The 18,422-nt window shown below is 43.4% G+C and overlaps 1 long non-coding RNA gene and 1 pseudogene across 2 annotated transcripts; one reads left to right on the top strand and one right to left on the bottom strand.

The window, feature by feature from the left end:
* Window positions 1–1,254: 1,254 nt before the first annotated feature.
* Window positions 1,255–18,409, bottom strand: LOC127907981 (tetratricopeptide repeat protein 39B-like; annotated as a pseudogene).
* Window positions 3,263–4,665, top strand: LOC127907982 (uncharacterized). Of its 2 annotated transcripts, none has more exons than XR_008065792.1 (3): window positions 3,263–3,780; window positions 4,017–4,172; window positions 4,229–4,317. It is a non-coding gene; the product is annotated as an uncharacterized LOC127907982 (long non-coding RNA). The 2 variants fall into 2 exon arrangements; XR_008065791.1 differs by lacking the exon at window positions 4,229–4,317 and adding an exon at window positions 4,567–4,665 and having other exon boundaries at window positions 3,278–3,780.
* Window positions 18,410–18,422: the final 13 nt, after the last annotated feature.

Below are 18,422 nucleotides of genomic sequence, written 5' to 3'. Positions count from 1 at the left end.
GTTGGAGCATTGCTGCGGGGACTTGCTTCCATTCAGCCAAGAGCATTAGTGAGGTCGGGCACCGATTTTGGGCAATTTGGCCTGGCTCGCCGTCCGCGATCCAATACATCCCATAGGTGTTCGGTGGGATTGAGGTCAGTGCAGGCCAGTCCAGTTCTTCCACACCCATTTCATTGTGGACCTCGCTTTGAGCACAGTGGCACTGTCATGTTGAAACAGGAAAGGGCCTTCCCCAAACTGTTGCCACAAAGTTGGACGCACAGAATCGTCTAGCATGTCATTCATTGTATGCTGTAGCGTAAAGATTTCCCTTCACTGGAGCTAAGGGGCCTAGCCCCGAACCATGAAAAACAGGCACAGACCATTATTCTACCACAACTTTAGGTAGCATTTTCCTTGTATCCGCCAAACCCAAATTAGTCCGTCAGACTGCCAGATGGTTTAACTGCAACCTTTACAACACTCTAGCCGACACTTGGCATTGAACATTGTAATCTTAAACTTGTGTGCGACTGCTCAACCATGGAAACCAATTTCATGAAGCTCCTGGCGAACAGTTATTGTGCTGACCTTGCTTCCAGAGGCATTTTGGAACTCTGTAGTTTGTTGCTACTGAGGACAGACGATTTGTACGCGCTACATGCTTCAACTTTCGGCGTCCCGTTGTGTGAGCTTGTGTGGCCTACTACTTCACCGCTGAGCAGTTGTTGCTCCTAGACATTTCCACTTCACAATAACGGCACTTAGTTGACCAGGGCAGACATTCGACGAACTTGTTGGAAAGGTGGCATCTACGACGGTGCTACGTTGAAAGTCACTGAGCTCTTCAGTAAGGCCATTCTACTGTCAATGTGTGAATGGAGATTGCATGGCGGTGTGCTCGATTTTATACACCTGTCAGCAACGGATGGCTGAAATATCCGAATCCACTAATTTGAAGATGTGTCCACGTACTTTTGTTTGTATATATACACACACAAACCACCTGAAACATATCGGTTGGAGTTTGATTGTACAGTAAACGCGCTATAACAACCTCAGATTTGGATACAGTACTGAATAGTAACAAAAAAGCATCCTCTGAAAACTGACTGAACAGTTATAGTTTGCTGCGCAGACAACAGTAATGTGCAGTTTTGTAGGTGTGATGCGTTTTGTTATTGAGATCTGATAGTGACAAGTGGGCTCATTGTCGGATCTAATTGTCAGTGAATGAATGGCAGACAATTCATGCAAAAAATAAAAACTCATTCATCCATTCCAACAGTTTTATTTGTCAAAATCTTTTGAGTAATCACTTCGTACAATGACAGGTACAACTTCGCATTTCCAGTGCACCTTCAGACGTGGATAATAAAGAACCATGTGTTCAAATGTAAATTGGTTAAAATTAGCAGAAAATTAAACAGAGCAGAATGTATAACAGCATTATGTGTATAGAACATAAGTATAAGAGAACAGAAACCGTACAGGTACATGTCTTTACAGACTCAAATCAAAAGGCTAAACCCAAAACATTTAGGCCATATCCTAACTTAAGGTCCAAGTGTGTAGCTCACATGTTTCTTGTAAATTATGCATCAATTACAATGGAAGATTTGTGCTTAAAATGAGTTATGTACTCAAATCTCTAGTCATGAGTCGGCCCTACAGAAAAGACTGAAATTGTCATATTGCAAGTTTACATTTTAAGTGCAGGCTTTTTCTATGTGTACTATAATCAATACTCTTTCAAGTCTGTACACCTCCATATCAAGGTAGAATGGAACCAAGATATTCAGCATTTCCTCGTTGGCAGTGGTGCCTTTGACCTTCACGACCTCAAGCTGACGTGCGGTGGGGTGGTAGTTTGGCCACCGAAGTCCCCATTGTGTTAAGGGCAGCATGGATACGGAAGTGTAGCCTCGACTCCATGCTATAACCCTTGTAGTTCTGCCTGTAAACATCCAGATACGTCTTAATAACATTCACTCTTCATCCCAGGCAACAAACAATGCATCTAAAGTAGTGCTGGTTTCAATTGACACTTACTTGGCATTTTCTATGGTGGTGGTAGCCTTCCCCAAGTCTCCTTGCTGCTTGTAGAGAAGACCCAGTTCATACATGCTGTATGGCACCAGGTAGCAGTCATGCTTGATCCTGTTTTCACTGTCAAAACAAATCACAACAATCAGATTGTAAGAAAGCCAACAGATCTATTACATTTGGGTGAATAAATAGTCTTAGTAGATGGTGGGCTGCCCCCTGAGGTGCCACACAAACCACATTCCTCAATGATCAGAGAATGGTGATAATAGCCTTACCTGGAGATGACGTGTGTGAAGCAGAGTTGGGCCTGGTCCAGATGGCCCAGGTGTCGCAGACACAGCCCCATCAGCATCTGGACCATGCACTGGTCATCCACGTGGTACTCTGATGGATCTGGGAGAGGAAAGAAATAAAAAAACCTTGATTATTCTGTGTTAGACAGGGGCTGACGGACCAGAAATCAGCCCTGGCATTTCTACCACACCTGACCATTTTTCCCCTTGAGACCCCCACACCGTCCCATAGATTAGACCTAGAGCATTGTGAAGGTAAACTCACTTGGGTCATTCTTCAGTTGCTCCTCTGCTTTCTCGATAGTGACCAGAATGCTCTCTGTCAGTTCAGGCCTTTTGCCAATGATGGTGAAGCCATTCCAAACGTATATCATTTCCTGTCATGAGGAAAATGCATTTTAGACCCAAATACCACATTTTAAAAGTTCCCGTATATTGCTTTGACTAAATAAAAAAAAAAGAAGAGTTCTCACCACGGCAGGAATCACCAGCGTCACTGGGGTTGCGGCGTTGTACCGCTGAGCCTTCTTCGCGCGAACTTCTCTGTTGGGATAGACTTCCCTGCAATCCGCAGCCGCAGGCTCTCCACTTGCCTATCAGACACACGAAAGTAGCCATAGCTATAAACCTTAACAACCCACCTTCCCTTTGTAATAGTGCCTTCTGTTCAGTTTATGATTCATGTAAATATTACATTTATGCCATCCTGAAAATATAGTCATCTTTTTTTTGGTGTGGTCCTACTTTCTTTCAAGTTGTATAGTATCTTTGGGTGCCATACAAATAAAATGTCTTTATTGACAACACATACCTGAACAACTGTTCCACATTCTCCCCAGTTTTCTTCACCTCCTCCTCTGGCATCATGCTGAGGATGGAAGCTTTGTGGAACACGTATACAGCCTGCCAGGAGAGAACAAAAGTCACAATGAATATGAGCCATCTGTACCCAGACCTCCAGGGAATATACCAGTTTTAGAACATGGGGGAGCTGTAAAGAGCAAGGAGGAAAGACCGTAAGGGATGGATAAAAACATTTTAAGTGAAGAAGGAGAGTTACTGGAAAAGGACCTTAATCTGTGACCGGGAGGTAAAATGGTTTTAGTTAGGCTGCTAGGGCAGCCTAGCGGTTAGTGTTGGGCCAGTAACCGAAATGTCACTGGTTCATGTACACAAGGTGAAAAAAATCTATCGATGTCCACTTGATCCTAATCTGCACCAGAGGGCATCATACCACTATGGTACGATAAAATAACACATTTCACTGCACCTTTCCAGTGTATGCAACATCAACAAAAAGTGTGTGTTCTATACCTGGGAACTCCATCCTAAATGTTTTAGTCAGGCTGCTACAGGTGTACTATACCTGGGAACTCCATCCTAAATGTTTTAGTCAGGCTGCTACAGGTGTACTATACCTGGGAACTCCATCCTAAATGTTTTAGTCAGGCTGCTACAGGTGTACTATACCAGGGAACTCCATCCTAAATGTTTTAGTCAGGCTGCTACAGGTGTACTATACCTGGGACCTCCATCCTAAATGTTTTAGTCAGGCTGCTACAGGTGTACTATACCTGGGAACTCCATCCTAAATGTTTTAGGACTCCAACTCCATCCTAAATGTTTTAGTCAGGCTGCTACAGGTGTACTATACCTGGGACCTCCATCCTAAATGTTTTAGTCAGGCTGCTACAGGTGTACTATACCTGGGAACTCCATCCTAAATGTTTTAGTCAGGCTGCTACAGGTGTACTATACCTGGGAACTCCATCCTAAATGTTTTAGTCAGGCTGCTACAGGTGTACTATACCTGGGAACTCCATCCTAAATGTTTTAGTCAGGCTGCTACAGGTGTTCTATACCTGGGACAGGCTCCATCCCTAAATGTTTTAGTCAGGCTGCTACAGGTGTACTATACCTGGGAACTCCATCCTAAATGTTTTAGTCAGGCTGCTACAGGTGTACTATACCTGGGAACTCCATCCTAAATGTTTTAGTCAGGGAACCTCCATCCTAAATGCTACAGGTGTACTGTTCTATACCTGGGACCTCCATCCTAAATGTTTTAGTCAGGCTGCTACAGGTGTTCTATACCTGGGAACTCCATCCTAAATGTTTTAGTCAGGCTGCTACAGGTGTACTATACCTGGGAACTCCATCCTAAATGTTTTAGTCAGGCTGCTACAGGTGTACTATACCTGGGAACTCCAACTCCATCCTAAATGTTTTAGTCAGGCTGCTACAGGTGTACTATACCTGGGAACTCCATCCTAAATGTTTTAGTCAGGCTGCTACAGGTGTACTATACCTGGGAACTCCATCCTAAATGTTTTAGTCAGGCTGCTACAGGTGTACTATACCTGGGAACTCCATCCTAAATGTTTTAGTCAGGCTGCTACAGGTGTTCTATACCTGGGAACTCCATCCTAAATGTTTTAGTCAGGCTGCTACAGGTGTACTATACCTGGGAACTCCATGTTCTATACTAAAAATGTTTTAGTCAGGCTGCTACAGGTGTTCTATACCTGGGACCTCCATCCTAAATGTTTTAGTCAGGCTGCTACAGGTGTTCTATACCTGGGAACTCCATCCTAAATGTTTTAGTCAGGCTGCTACAGGTGTTCTATACCTGGGAACTCCATCCTAAATGTTTTAGTCAGGCTGCTACAGGTGTTCTATACCTGGGAACTCCATCCTAAATGTTTTAGTTAGGCTGCTACAGGTGTACTATACCTGGGACCACTTGCTCTCTTTGCAGAGAAGGTCTGCATACTGGTATGCCTCCAGCCAGTCCTGCTGGAAGGAGTAGGACCACATAAGCTCCCAGTAACACAGATGGTGGATCTGACGCCACTCCTGCTGTGCAGCTATGCACTCCAGGAACTTCTTCTGGGCCTGGCGGACAGATACACAAAACAAGGAGATATGGTTCTTATTAGACAGAGGGGTCGATTTTATAACTTGTAACATCGCAGACAGGGTCATATTCATTAGGGCACCGCATAGCAAAATGCTTTACAGCAGAACACAAGCGTTTCTCATTGGACAAGTTTAGGAAGTTGCTCCCAATGATGTTTTCTTCCATTTGGTACCTAATGAATACTACCCAGGAAAATGTATGAAGATGCCATTCTTAAAAAGGGAGATTACTCACAAATTCAAAGTTACCCTTGAGCAGAGCAATCCTGGCCTGGTAGAAGAGAATGAGGGCCCCCTAGAGAACAACCACAGTCGATGTTAACGGAGGAGATGGGCAAGTGGGAAGACCTTGCAGGAGGGGGACTGTTCACTTACATGGGGGAACTTTTCAATGTAGGGCTTCAGAAGAACATCAGACTCTTCCAGGTTCGCCTCACCAGTACCTATAGAGAAGGTAAGACAAGGCATCAATGTGAATTAAAACCCATTATCTAAGGATACATTTGAAACAGGCAGTCCAATTCTGCCCGTCTTTTTCAATAATTCATCTTTTGTCCAATCAGATCAGTTCTGAAAAAGATTTGATGTGAAAACACCTTATTGGTCAAAAGATAAATGAGTGGAAACGAGATCACAAATGGGCTGCCTGTGTAAACACAGCCTAATAGGCCATACAAATGGATTAAATGCTCTTCACATAAGAAACCAGCTGAAGACAAAGTGACTTTGTAAAGCATGACTGCGACAGTTGATGATCACAGTACTGTCGTAACAATGGAGCAGTTCAGCATCATCACCACCAGAGGGCATCCTTTATCCTCAAAACTCCAGTGGCCCGTGTGGCATTTAAGGAGAAAGACAAATGTTGCCCTTAGACACAGGTCTTGGGTCCTTTTTGGGTTTTCCCCAATTTAGGGTTCCGAGGTTATGGTAAGGTTTCGGGGAGGGAAAGCTGATCCTAGATCTGTACCTTACCCAGTATGACGCTGATGTAGAGGTGGTACATCAGGAGGCACAGAGTGCTGAGGATGGACCGCAGGCTGTTGCTGGCTGCCCCCTCCCTCAGCTGGGACAGACCCACTTCCTGCACAACAAGCCTCTATCAACTACATCCACTTCATTGCATCGTCATTGGCTTAATTATGAGACATAATGGGAAGTAAACTAAAGAAATGTATCATTTCAAACATTTACAGATTTATTCTTTTTTTACTTATGCAAGCACTCAGTTTTTGGGGGACAATAATTACTTTGAAGAAAAATAGACTCCCCACTTGGACTATCCAAGAGAAAAGGAGTATTTTGCAAGGCGACCGGTGTGTGATGCTGAATAGTCTGTCAGAGAGAGAAGTGGTGAGACTGCTCCTCGTCACCTACCCGGTCTCCAGAGAAACCCATCCACTCCAGTAGTCTGAGGACCTTGCTCGGCAAGAGAGACAAATACTGAAAGAGGAAAACCAAATGGTGAAGATAGTGACCTCAGCATCTGAGGACCACAAAACAAAAATCCCCCTTCCATGTCAAGGAAAAAAACAGCCAATAGAAAATAAAAACATTCATCATTTTTGAGTTGAGAAAAAACATTTGTAATCTTACATTTGACCGCTTTAGCAACTCTTATTAATCTGCCTGTCCTACCATCTTCTACCTCACCCATAACGCTGAAGCTGAAACACCAACGCTCTTACCAAGTTAAATGAACCAATGCCCATGTTCACACCGCTCCTGAAGTGAGTTTGTGTGCTCATCTGGTCAGACTGGTTCTTGGCCATGGTTGACATAACATCACATTCCCTTGTAGAGAGGAGCCAAACAGGCATTTGGTTATTTTATAAGGATCCACATTAGACATTGCTAATGAAGCAGCTACTCTTCCTGGGGTCCACACAAAACATGACATAATACAGAACATTTATAGACAACAGCAGCTCATGGACAGAATGACATATTGAACTATGAACTTGAGTACAGTATCAACCATGCAAGATCTCCCAAAATACTTGACTCTCAAATGTGACCCTGCTAAAAACAATCACTGCTTGATAACATCTGATTCATTGCTTTCTAGTGCATCAATTCTGAGAACAGTCATTCATATACTGAAAGCACAGGAGGCTGGTGACAGGATGGTAGAGGCGGCTAATAATAAACTGGAATGGTGTGAATGGTATCAAACATATGGAAACCACGTTTGATGTGCTTGATACCATTCCAGCCATTACTTTGAGCCTGTCCTCCCCAATTAAGGAGTCACCAGCCACCTGTGGCTGGACTACCCAAACACAAAACTTAATATCCTTTTCACATTATATCAACCAGTTCATGTGAAACCATGCAAGACCAGGGTAAGTCGTGTGAAGAAAAAATAAAATAACTAAATCAAAAACTGCCCACTTGTAGATCAGAAAGCTGTTGCGGATCTTCATGCCTCCTTTGATGAAGCTGATCATGCTCTCGTCCAGAAAAGTGAGTACAGCCTTCTGCAATAGCGTCTCAGCATAGCACAACTCCGCATGCATCTCCTCTGCAGCGGGCATGGAGCAAAAAAAAAAGAGAGGTGCCCGTCAGTCAAAAGTCCAGAACAGACCCACACATTTAAACCAATGTGGATGTAGTACATGTAATCAGTGCATTCGGAAAGTATTCAGGACCCCTTCCCTTTTTTCACATTGTTACGTTGCCTTATTCTGAAATTGATTAAATACATTTGTCAATCTACACACACAATAACAGGTTTAGACATTTCTGCAGAACATAGAAATATATTTACAAAAGTATTCAGAGCCTTTGCTATTGACCCTTTGAAATTGAGCTCAGGTTCATCCTGTTTCCATTGATCATCCTTGAGCTGTTTCTACAACTTGATTGGAGTCCACCTGTGGTAAATTCAATTGATTGGGCATGATTTGGAAAGGCACACACCTGTCTATATAAGGTCCCACAGTTGACAGTGCATGTCAGAGCAAAAACCAAGCCATGAGGTCAAAGGAATTGTCTGTAGAGCGCCAAAACAGGATTGTGTTGAGGCACATTCCCAAGAAGAATCAAGGCTGTAATCGCTGCTTCAACAAAGTACTGAGTAAAGGGTCTGAACATGTACGTAAACATGATTTAAAAAAATAATAATAATTAGCGAACATTTCTAAAAACATATTTTTGCTTTGTCATTATGGGGTATTGTGTGTGTGTAGATTGAAAAGTAATTTAATACATTTTAGAATAACTTAACAAACTGTGGAAAAAGTAATGGGGTCTGAAAACTTTCCAAAAACTATTCTGTGCATATATTATAATTTTGCTACAGAAAATAGTATTTTAACCCCATGTGTGCTGGGCATCCTGAAGCATGACAACCCAAACAATAAAATACATGAAATCAATCAAAAGGCCAGTCATGAAACATGTATATTTCAGTATGGATGACACATACTACATGTATGGATGTCTAGATGTCGACATATTGATATCCTCCTTTATAACCTACAGCCATCACGGAGATGGTAGCCAATCACACCTTCAGTTAAGTCGTCAGCTGGCTGCTTGTAAAACATCTCAGTGATGGCCTCCACCATGGTAGTCTTCTTCCGGAACCTGTGACGAGATAACGTACTGTGTTAAAAGTTACAATCCTTAGTTGCTACATCCACCTTTGGACAAAAATGTGTAATATGTACACTACGATTGATTCTTGAAGAATATAACACTGATAAATGCCTCATGAGCGTAGTTCAACTGTCATAACCTAATGTACATGTTGGGTTCTGATGGGGTAACTCCAATGTTTGCAAACTAACAGTCCTTTTGCATCATCCATTGTTGGATTACTCCAGGTCCATCCTTCAGCTTTTTACCAAAACAGAGGCGGGGTGTCCGCTTAGCTATTGTTTCGATTCAAGACTCTAGCTCTAAGTCCTGCCATTGCCCAAAAATGTCTGAATCTGACGTGTGAGATAAAGCTTCTTCAATGCATTGGCAATTGAAACTTTATAGAATGAGATGCCCTACATTCATGTCATTTCTATGAGAGAAGCAAAACCGTACATCTGGCACGTCTGCAGAGACTCCTTCAGAGCAGTCATGGCCTTTTCAACATCCTTGGGTTCAAAGGTCATGCCCGCCTGCATGGCCAGCATGCTGCTGTAGCCCACAGCGTGGTACATACTCTGGCTCCTCCTGAGAGAACATGACAAAGCCCTTCAGAAACAGAAGAAACTCGAGAAGCATTTTTATTGAGAAATGGATCCAATGTGACCAACCAATGAATATACACAGAGAAGGTGGACAGTTTCTGGTAGCCAATTAGGACAATTTGTGTTGGCAATATTGCAGTAGAATACACTTTACCGAACAGGTCATCGCCAATCACTATTAGAGACAGACATGAGCAGTTCATCTTAAAGCATGTAAAGCCTCAAGGCAAGCTATGATGAAGTTGACTGGGACATACCAGGGTCTGAGGAGATCCAAGGCGTCTGAGAACCGGTTGTTGAGGAAGAGGTCAAGGGCTTTGGCACTATCCTGCAACGCAGTCTCTAAATCCATCTGGGATTTCCTGGGAAGGGAAACAGAAGTGCAGATCAGGTGTAGTATTTCTCCAGTAATGTTCCATACATGGATGTCATTTCTAGAGTCCTGTCAAAATCAGCCAAAGGGTTACTCAAGTACTATTTGAGAAGGTTGGGTAACAAAATGTCCTAGGCGGCAAAGGTCATTTATTGGCGTAATAAAATAAAACTCACAACCCATGCGATTCCAAACTTCAAACCCCTCTTGCTGGCGTTGAGAATTTGGAAACTTTAAAGCTACTTTCCTATAATTCGACACTCTTCCATGTCTTGTGTGTTTATATGATACCAGGGGTCAAATCCCAACAGAGTTCCTAAAAAACTTGAGTCCACATTGACCCTGTTCTGGGTCCGGATTGCAGTCCACCAGTTGAGTATGGGGGCTATAGCAATCACAGCATGTGGCAGACTGTAGTAAATATCTATTTAGACACAGAACACAATGTTGAATGTGTCGTCGGCTGAGATTTGTGCTGTAGGCATTAATACTGTAACTATGGTTACATAGCTCTTTTTACATAGAGGGAAGAGCTAAATCAGTGTGTATCTTAACAAAGACTTGTGAAGTAGGAGACTTACATCTTATCAGGTACCAGGAGAAAGGGATCCTCTGGGTCCATCTGAAAGTCAAGGAAATCAAGTTTATCAACTGCACAAGGAGCCATCATCAGTGCCTAGCCATTCTGCAAGCCCTTTGGCTGTGTTTATACAGGCAGAAATATTTTCATACTTCTCTCCACTAACTGGTCTTTTGACCAATCCCATTGGAGCTTTTCACATCCGTTCTTTTTCAGAGCTCTTTTTCAGAGCTGATCTGATTGGTCAAAAGGCCAATTAGTGGACAAATATAAGACATGGGATAAGTGTAAACGTAACCTCGTGAGAATCAATCGAAATACCATCGCAGTGAATTTATTTTTCTTCTTTGGTATAGCAGTGCATTTGTCACAGGATTCCCATTGGATAATTGAGAATGTTGGGCCTCGTTCAAGTTCCTTAAGTGTATCCTTCCTTACCCTCTTCCTTGAGGTGTTTCTAATCAGTTATTACTTCAAAGGGAAGGCAATAACAAAGAAGTCCCTTACAGTGAGGGGTTTATTAATCCGCTCAAATCAGTTTTGCTTTTCTAATCCGCTTTGGAATACTGACTGTCCAAACCGCAAGTTACAAGTGACCAAATCGGCTGGGTGTGTGTTCAGACTGCAGTCATTTGCTGACATGGCTATGCTAGTTGTCATAGTAATGACGGGTGTGTGTGCAATGGTGTAGGCTGATTGGTGGTGGTGCTCGTGGTTCCTTTCACTCAGAAGTTATATAACAAGCTAAGGTGACAACAATGCCTGCCATGGACGTTTCCCAGGTGCTTGGAATACTCAATCAGTGTAAAGAAATGTTTTGAGCTTCAAAGAATAAGACAGTCCAACTTTCAAAATAGTTGACTGCTAGCCACAGTTGACTGCGAGCCACAGCAGTCAACTAGCTAGCTGTTTAGCTCTCTAGCACACAAACTAATTTGTTTGTCAACAATTAACAAGCTAGTTAGCTACCACATGTTCTTGTCAAACTGTCGTGGCTCGCAAATAATAAGATATGCAGAATAACAGTCTAAAAACCACTTCAGGGAAAATAAATCAGATTTGACCGTTAAGACAAGTCACAGCACCAGGAATCAGATTTGTACCGGACTTCAAACGACCAACAAAAGGGCTTTGAAGCGGGTCTTAAAAGAACCGATTCCATGTGCTTTTGGCTGTTCAGAATGCAGGAAAAAGAAGACTCTTTTCAGAAATGCAAAAAAAATATGGATTTGAGTAATTTCAAACTGCCAATGTGAACAAGGCTTTAATACCCCAGGTGAACCAGGTTACTGTTGATTGCATTAGTTTTAGAACCGTGCTGCTTCCTAGGCGTGAGCCAGGTGCCCCGTTTTGGCCGATGGCGAAGTTTTAAAACAAAATTGACGTAGGTTAGCTCTTTACACTCATACCTATATACCGGTTCTGAAAAGCCAATTTTGATAAGTGTCACTGATAACTGAACTAATTGACTAAAACCCCATAGCACTCACTTCTGTCATCATGAAGTGCACTGAGAGACTACTCAAGGATCATATCACCGCCACCTTACCAGCCACCCAAGACCCACTTCAGTTTGCATACCGCCCCAACAGGGCCACAGACGCAATCGCCATCCCACTGCCCCATCTCATCTGGACAAAAGGAATACCTATGTAAGAATGCTGTTCATTGACTACAGCTCACCATTCAACACCATAGTACCCTCCAAACTCGACATCAAGCTAGAGGCCCTGGGTCTCAACCCTTCCCTGTGCAATTGGGTCCTGGACTGCCCCGGGCTGCCCCCAGGTGATGACGGTAGGAAACAACATCTCCACTTGGCTGACCCTTAACACAGGGGTCACACAAGGGTGCGTGCTCAGCCCCTCCTGTACTCCCTGTTCACCCACGACTGCGTGGCCATGCACGCCTCAACTCAATCATCAAGTTTGCAGATGACAAAACAGTAGTGGCCTTGATTACCAACAAAAAGAGACAGCCTATAGGGAGGAGGTGAGGGCACTCTGAGTGTGGTGTCAGGAAAACAACGTCAACAAAGGAGATGATCGTGGACTTCAGGAAACAGCAGAGGGAGCACCCCCTATCCACATCGAAGGGACAGCAGTGGAGAAGGTGGAAAGTTAAGTTCCTGGGCGTACACATCACAGACACTGAAAAGGTCCACACACACAGAGAATTTGGTGAAGAAGGATCAACAGCGCCTCTTCAACCACAGGAGGCTGAAGAAATTTGGCTTGTCACCCAAACCCTGACAAACTTTTACAGAAGCACAATTGAGAGCATCCTGTTGGGCTGCATAACAGCCTGGTACGTCAACTGCACCGCCCTCAACTGCAAGGCTCTCCAGAGAGTGGTGCGGTCTGCACAATGCATCACCAGAGGGCAAACTATCTGCCCTCCTACAGCACCCGGTGTCACAGGAAGACCAAAAAGATCATCAAAGACAACCACCGAGCCACTGTCTGTTCATAAGGCGAGATCAGTCCAGGTGCATCAAAGCAGGGACCGAGAGACTGAAAAACAGCTTCTAAAACAGCCATCACTAACTGTAGGCTGCTGCCTACATTGAGACCCAATCACTGGCCACTTTAATAGATGGATCACTAGTCACTTGAAATAATGTATACATATCTTACATTACTCATATCATACACTGCTCAAAAAAATAAAGGGAACACTAAAATAACACATCCGAGATCTGAATGAATGAAATATTCTTATTAAATACTTTTTTTTACAAAGTTGAATGTGCTGACAACAAAATCACACAAATTATCAATGGAAATCAAATTTATCAACCCATGGAGGTCTGGATTTGGAGTCACACTCAAAATTAAAGTGGAAAACCACACTACAGGCTGATCCAACTTTGATGTAATGTCCTTAAAACAAGTCAAAATGAGGCTCAGTAGTGTGTGGCCTCCACGTGCCTGTATGACCTCCCTACAACGCCTGGGCATGCTCCTGATGAGGTGGCGGATGGTCTCCTGAAGGATCTCCTCCCAGACCTGGACTAAAGCATCCGCCAACTCCTGGACAGTCTGTGGTGCAATGTGGCGTTGGTGGATGGAGCGAGACATGATGAACCAGATGTGCTCAATTGGATCAGGTCTGGGGAACGGGCGGGCCAGTCCATAGCATCAATGCCTTCCTCTTGCAGGAACTGCTGACACACTCCAGCCACATATTGTCTTGCATTAGGAGGAACCCAGGGCCAACCGTACCAGCATATGGTCTCACAAGGGGTCTGAGGATCTCATCTCGGTACCTAATGGCAGTCAGGCTACCTCTGGCGAGCACATGGAGGGCTGTGTGGCCCCCCCAAAGAAATGCCACCCCACACCATGACTGACCCACCGCCAAACCGGTCATGCTAGAGGATGTTTCAGGCAGCAGAACGTTCTCCACGGCGTCTCCAGACTGTCACATGTGCCCAGTGTGAACCTGCTTTCATCAGTGAAGAGCACAGGGCGCCAGTGGCGTATTTGCCAATCTTTGTGTTCTCTGGCAAATGCCAAACGTCCTGCAAGGTGTTGGGCTGTAAGCACAACCCCCACCTATGGACGTCGGGCCCTCAGACCACCCTCATGGAGTCTGTTTCTGATCGTTTGAGCAGACACATGCACATTTGTGGCCTGCTGGAAGTTATTTTGCAGGGCTCTGGCAGTGCTCCTCCTGCTCCTCCTTGCACAAAGGCGGAAGTAGCGGTCCTGCTGTTGGGTTGTTGCCCTCCTACGGCCTCCTCCACGTTTCCTGGTGTACTGGCCTGTCTCCTGGTAGCGCCTCCATGCTCTGGACACTACACTGACAGACACAGCAAACCTTCTTGCCACAGCTCGCATTGATGTGCCATCCTGGATGAGCTGCACTACCTGAGCCACTTGTGTAGGTTGTAGACTCCGTCTCATGCTACCACTAGAGTGAAAGCACCGCCAGCATTCAAAAGTGACCAAAACATCAGCCAGGAAGCATAGGAACGGAGAAGTGGTCTGTGGTCACCACCTGCAGAACCACTCCTTTATTGGGGGTGTCTTGCCAATTGCCTATAATTTCCACCTGTTGTCTATTCCATTTGCACAACAGCATGTGAAATGTATTGTCAATCAGTGCTTCCTAAGTGGACAGTTTGATTTCACAGAAGTGTGATTGACTTGGAGTTAAACACAATGTAAGTGTTCCCTTTATTCTTTTGAGCAGTGTATGTATGTACTGTACTTTATACCATCTACTGCACCTTGCCTATGCCGATCGGACATCGCTCATCGATATACTTACATGTACATATTCTCATTCACCCCTTTAGATGTGTGTATTAGGTAGTTGTTGGGGAATTGTTAGATTACTTAGATATTACTGCACTGTCGGAACTAGAAGAACAAGCATTTCGCTACATTTGACGTTAACATCTGCCAACCATGTGTATGTGACCAATAAGATTTGATTTGACCTTGGGACACAGGGGCTGTACAGTAACATGCACATAGAATTAGAATATCAGAATGGCCATCAATCTTCTTATGATGGAATAAATGTCAGTCATTTTGGTCAGGGAGTTGGTCAACCATCTTTGCCAGCGCTGTGATAATATACTGATTAAAAATATAAATGCTACATGTAAAGTGTTGGTCCCATGTTTCATGAGCTGAAATAAAAGATACCATCAATGTTCCATATGCACAAAAACCTTCTCAAATTTTGAGCACAAATGTGTTTACATCCCTGTTAGTGAGCATTTCTCCCATTTACCAAGATAAATCGATCCATCTGACAGGTGTGGCATATCGAGAAGCTGATTAAAGAGCTTGATCATTACACAGGTGCACCTTGTGCTGGGGACACCAAAAGGCCACTGTAACATGTGCATTTTTGTCACAACTCAATGCCACAGATGTCTCAAGACTCGAGGGAGTGTGCAATCGGAATTCTAAGTGCAGGAGTGTCCACCAGAGCCTTTGCCAGAGAATTTAATGTTAAGTTCTCTATCATAAGCCACCGCCAATGTCAAAACTCATTCTGATTGGATGGGCATGTCTCCCAAGTGGGTGGCCCCTGCCCAGTCATGTGAAATCCATAGATTATGGCCTAATGCATTTACTTCAATTTACTGATGTCCTTATATGAACTGTAACTCAGTAAAATCGTTAATTGTTGCAGCTGTTGCCTTTATATTTTTGTTCAGTATATATGCACACCAAAATGACGATCTGCTTCTCTGAATTGCCTTGTGAAAGTCTAACACTAAGACTGTATTTAGTAACTTAGCTAGCCATATTGGCAATAGAGAACACACTTTCAAATGCCCACCTGACCAGTTTGCAATTTAGTATGGACCTTTTTAGAATGCGTAAACAGTAATTGTGTGATGGCGGGGATGCAGGGTTGTGTTCCATAGAAAACAACTCAGCTTGCTCCCTAGTAGTTTCCTCAACAGCACAGCTAGGAGAGCCCTATTGGTATGGTATTGGTATGTTTCCTCAACAGCACAGCTAGGAGAGCCCTATTGGTATGGTAGTTCCTCAACAGCCCAGCTAGGAGAGCCCTATTGGTATGGTAGTTCCTCAACAGCCCAGCTAGAGCCCTATTGGTATGCCTCAACAGCCCAGCTTATTGGTATGGTAGTTCCTCAACAGCCCAGCTAGGAGAGCCCTATTGGTATGGTAGTTCCTCAACAGCCCAGCTTATTGGTATGGTAGTTCCTCAACAGCCCAGCTAGGAGAGCCCTATTGGTATGGTAGTTCCTCAACAGCACAGCCCTATTGGTATGGTAGTTCCTCAGCCCTATTGGTATGGTAGTTCCTCAACAGCCCAGCTAGGAGCCCTATTGGTATGGTAGTTCCCTATTTGGTATGGTAGTTCCTCAACAGCACAGCTAGGAGAGCCCTAGCCTCAGCTAGCTAGGAGAGCCCTATTGGTATGGTAGTTCCTCAACAGCCCAGCTAGGAGAGCCCTATTGGTATGGTAGTTCCTCAACAGCCCAGCTAGGAGAGCCCTATTGGTATGGTAGTTCCTCAACAGCCCAGCTAGGAGAGCCCTATTGGTATGGTAGTTCCTCAACAGCCCAGCTAGGTAGAGCCTCAACAGCACAGCTATTGGTATGGTAGTTCCTCAACAGCACAGCTAGGAGAGCCCTATTGGTATGGTAGTTCCTCAACAGCACAGCTAGGAGAGCCCTATTGGTATGGTAGTTCCTCAACAGCACAGCTATTGGTAGAGTTCCTCAACAGCCAGCTAGGGAGAGCCCTATTGGTATGGTAGTTCCTCAACAGCCCTATTGCTAGGTAGTTCCTCAACAGCCCAGCTATTGGTATGGTAGTTCCTCAACAGCCAGCTAGGAGAGCAGCCCTATTGGTATGGTAGTTCCTCAACAGCCCTATTGGTATATTGGTATGGTAGTTCCTCAACAGCCCTATATTGGTATGGTAGTTCCTCAACAGCACAGCTATTTCAGAGCCCTATTGGTATGGTAGTTCCTCAACAGCATGCTAGGTAGTTCCTCAGCCCTATTGGTATGGTAGTTCCTCAACAGCCCAGCTGTTTTTGGCCCTATAACATGTAGGCTATAACAAATATTGCATTGTCACAGCAGTGAGAACCCTATTAGAGCATTTACCCAAATGATGTCTTGTTTTTACTGATAACAATTGAGATAATCCAAATAATGAATGATTACCTAGTTGGGCAAACTTTTTTACTTCTTGCTGTAGGCCCACATCATCCTCTTCCTGCATCCCTACTTGTAGCCTACCTGATTCTGGTATAATGCACTTTCACAGCACACTATCAGTCTTGCATGTGCATGTTCCTGAATTAATATTCGATATTTTAACAGATCAAGCTCGCTGGTTTAACGCAAAATCATTTAGCTATTCCTCAGTGTGGATGTAGGTCTGTTTTTGTAATACTGAGTTTATGAATGCAATTCATCTGTAGCCTATAAACTGCATGGTTTCCCGACTTTTAGTGGGGTAGTTCCAACAGCACCATATCTAGAAAATATTAACTTATTTTAGAAATTGACTCCAATTTTACGTGGACATGGTGTTTATTATATCAATAGATGCGCTTACAGCCCTTTGGTATGGTATGCCATCTCTCTCATAACAATTTTACGACACAAAAATATCCTACCATGTCCAACGAACAAATTAGGCCTGTCTGCATGCATAAAATTGTACCCAAACCCCTATTTCCATCACAGCTGTCTTTGTTGATTTGTTTAGAAGGTAGCATATGACTTTAATAGCATAACAACTGGGGATGGAAACGTGGTTAGTAAAGCAGCCCACTTAATTGTTACAGCAGAAATGATTTGATATTGAGATAAAAAAAGGCAACATTGGACCTTTTATGGTAAAGAACAAAACAATGAAGCTATTAGGCAGCTAGTTCCTCACCAAATTACACTTTCCAACTCTAAAGTAATGTGTATGATGTTCTATACAACAATTCTATTGAACGCTTCTATAGAAAGTAGGATTTGGGTAGTTCCTCAACAACAACAAAAATGTTGGTCAGTCCCAACAGATAGAAGATTATTTTAGTGGACATACAAAATAACCCCCAAAATTACATCACAATTTTATCCATAGAAGGGTCCTTTGGAAGAAGGACTGTTGACATATATTTAACATTGTTATTGAAATGTAACCACTTTAAAATCCATGGACAGATCTACAAGGACTGATCATCAATGATATCAACATTACAGATTTAACCTTTAAATAAAATGTAGGCCTATTGAACATTCAAATAAAAATAAGTAAAATTGGTATGGCTAAAAACGTCTTACCTTTTGGATGTTCCCATTCTTCACGTGAGCCATGTTCGATTATCAAATAAAGAAGAAACGTATTTATAAATACATTGGGGGAATAGGTCTAAAAGATACCAGTTGTTGAAAGAAAGAATAGTTCTCTCTGAATTTAGACGAAAAAAATAGCTATTGGGCTTTGGAGTTAATCTTTCACCAGAAGGAAGAGAACTTGCCCATTTGACACCTTTATAAAATAGCCTACTAAATTATGCATGGTGGGGTTACA

Source organism: Oncorhynchus keta, chromosome 16 (genome assembly GCF_023373465.1).
Source record: "Oncorhynchus keta strain PuntledgeMale-10-30-2019 chromosome 16, Oket_V2, whole genome shotgun sequence".
In the NCBI taxonomy this organism is placed as follows: domain Eukaryota; kingdom Metazoa; phylum Chordata; class Actinopteri; order Salmoniformes; family Salmonidae; genus Oncorhynchus; species Oncorhynchus keta.
The sequence above is the reverse complement of the archived record's forward strand: the minus strand, read 5'-3'. Positions and strand labels throughout refer to the sequence as shown.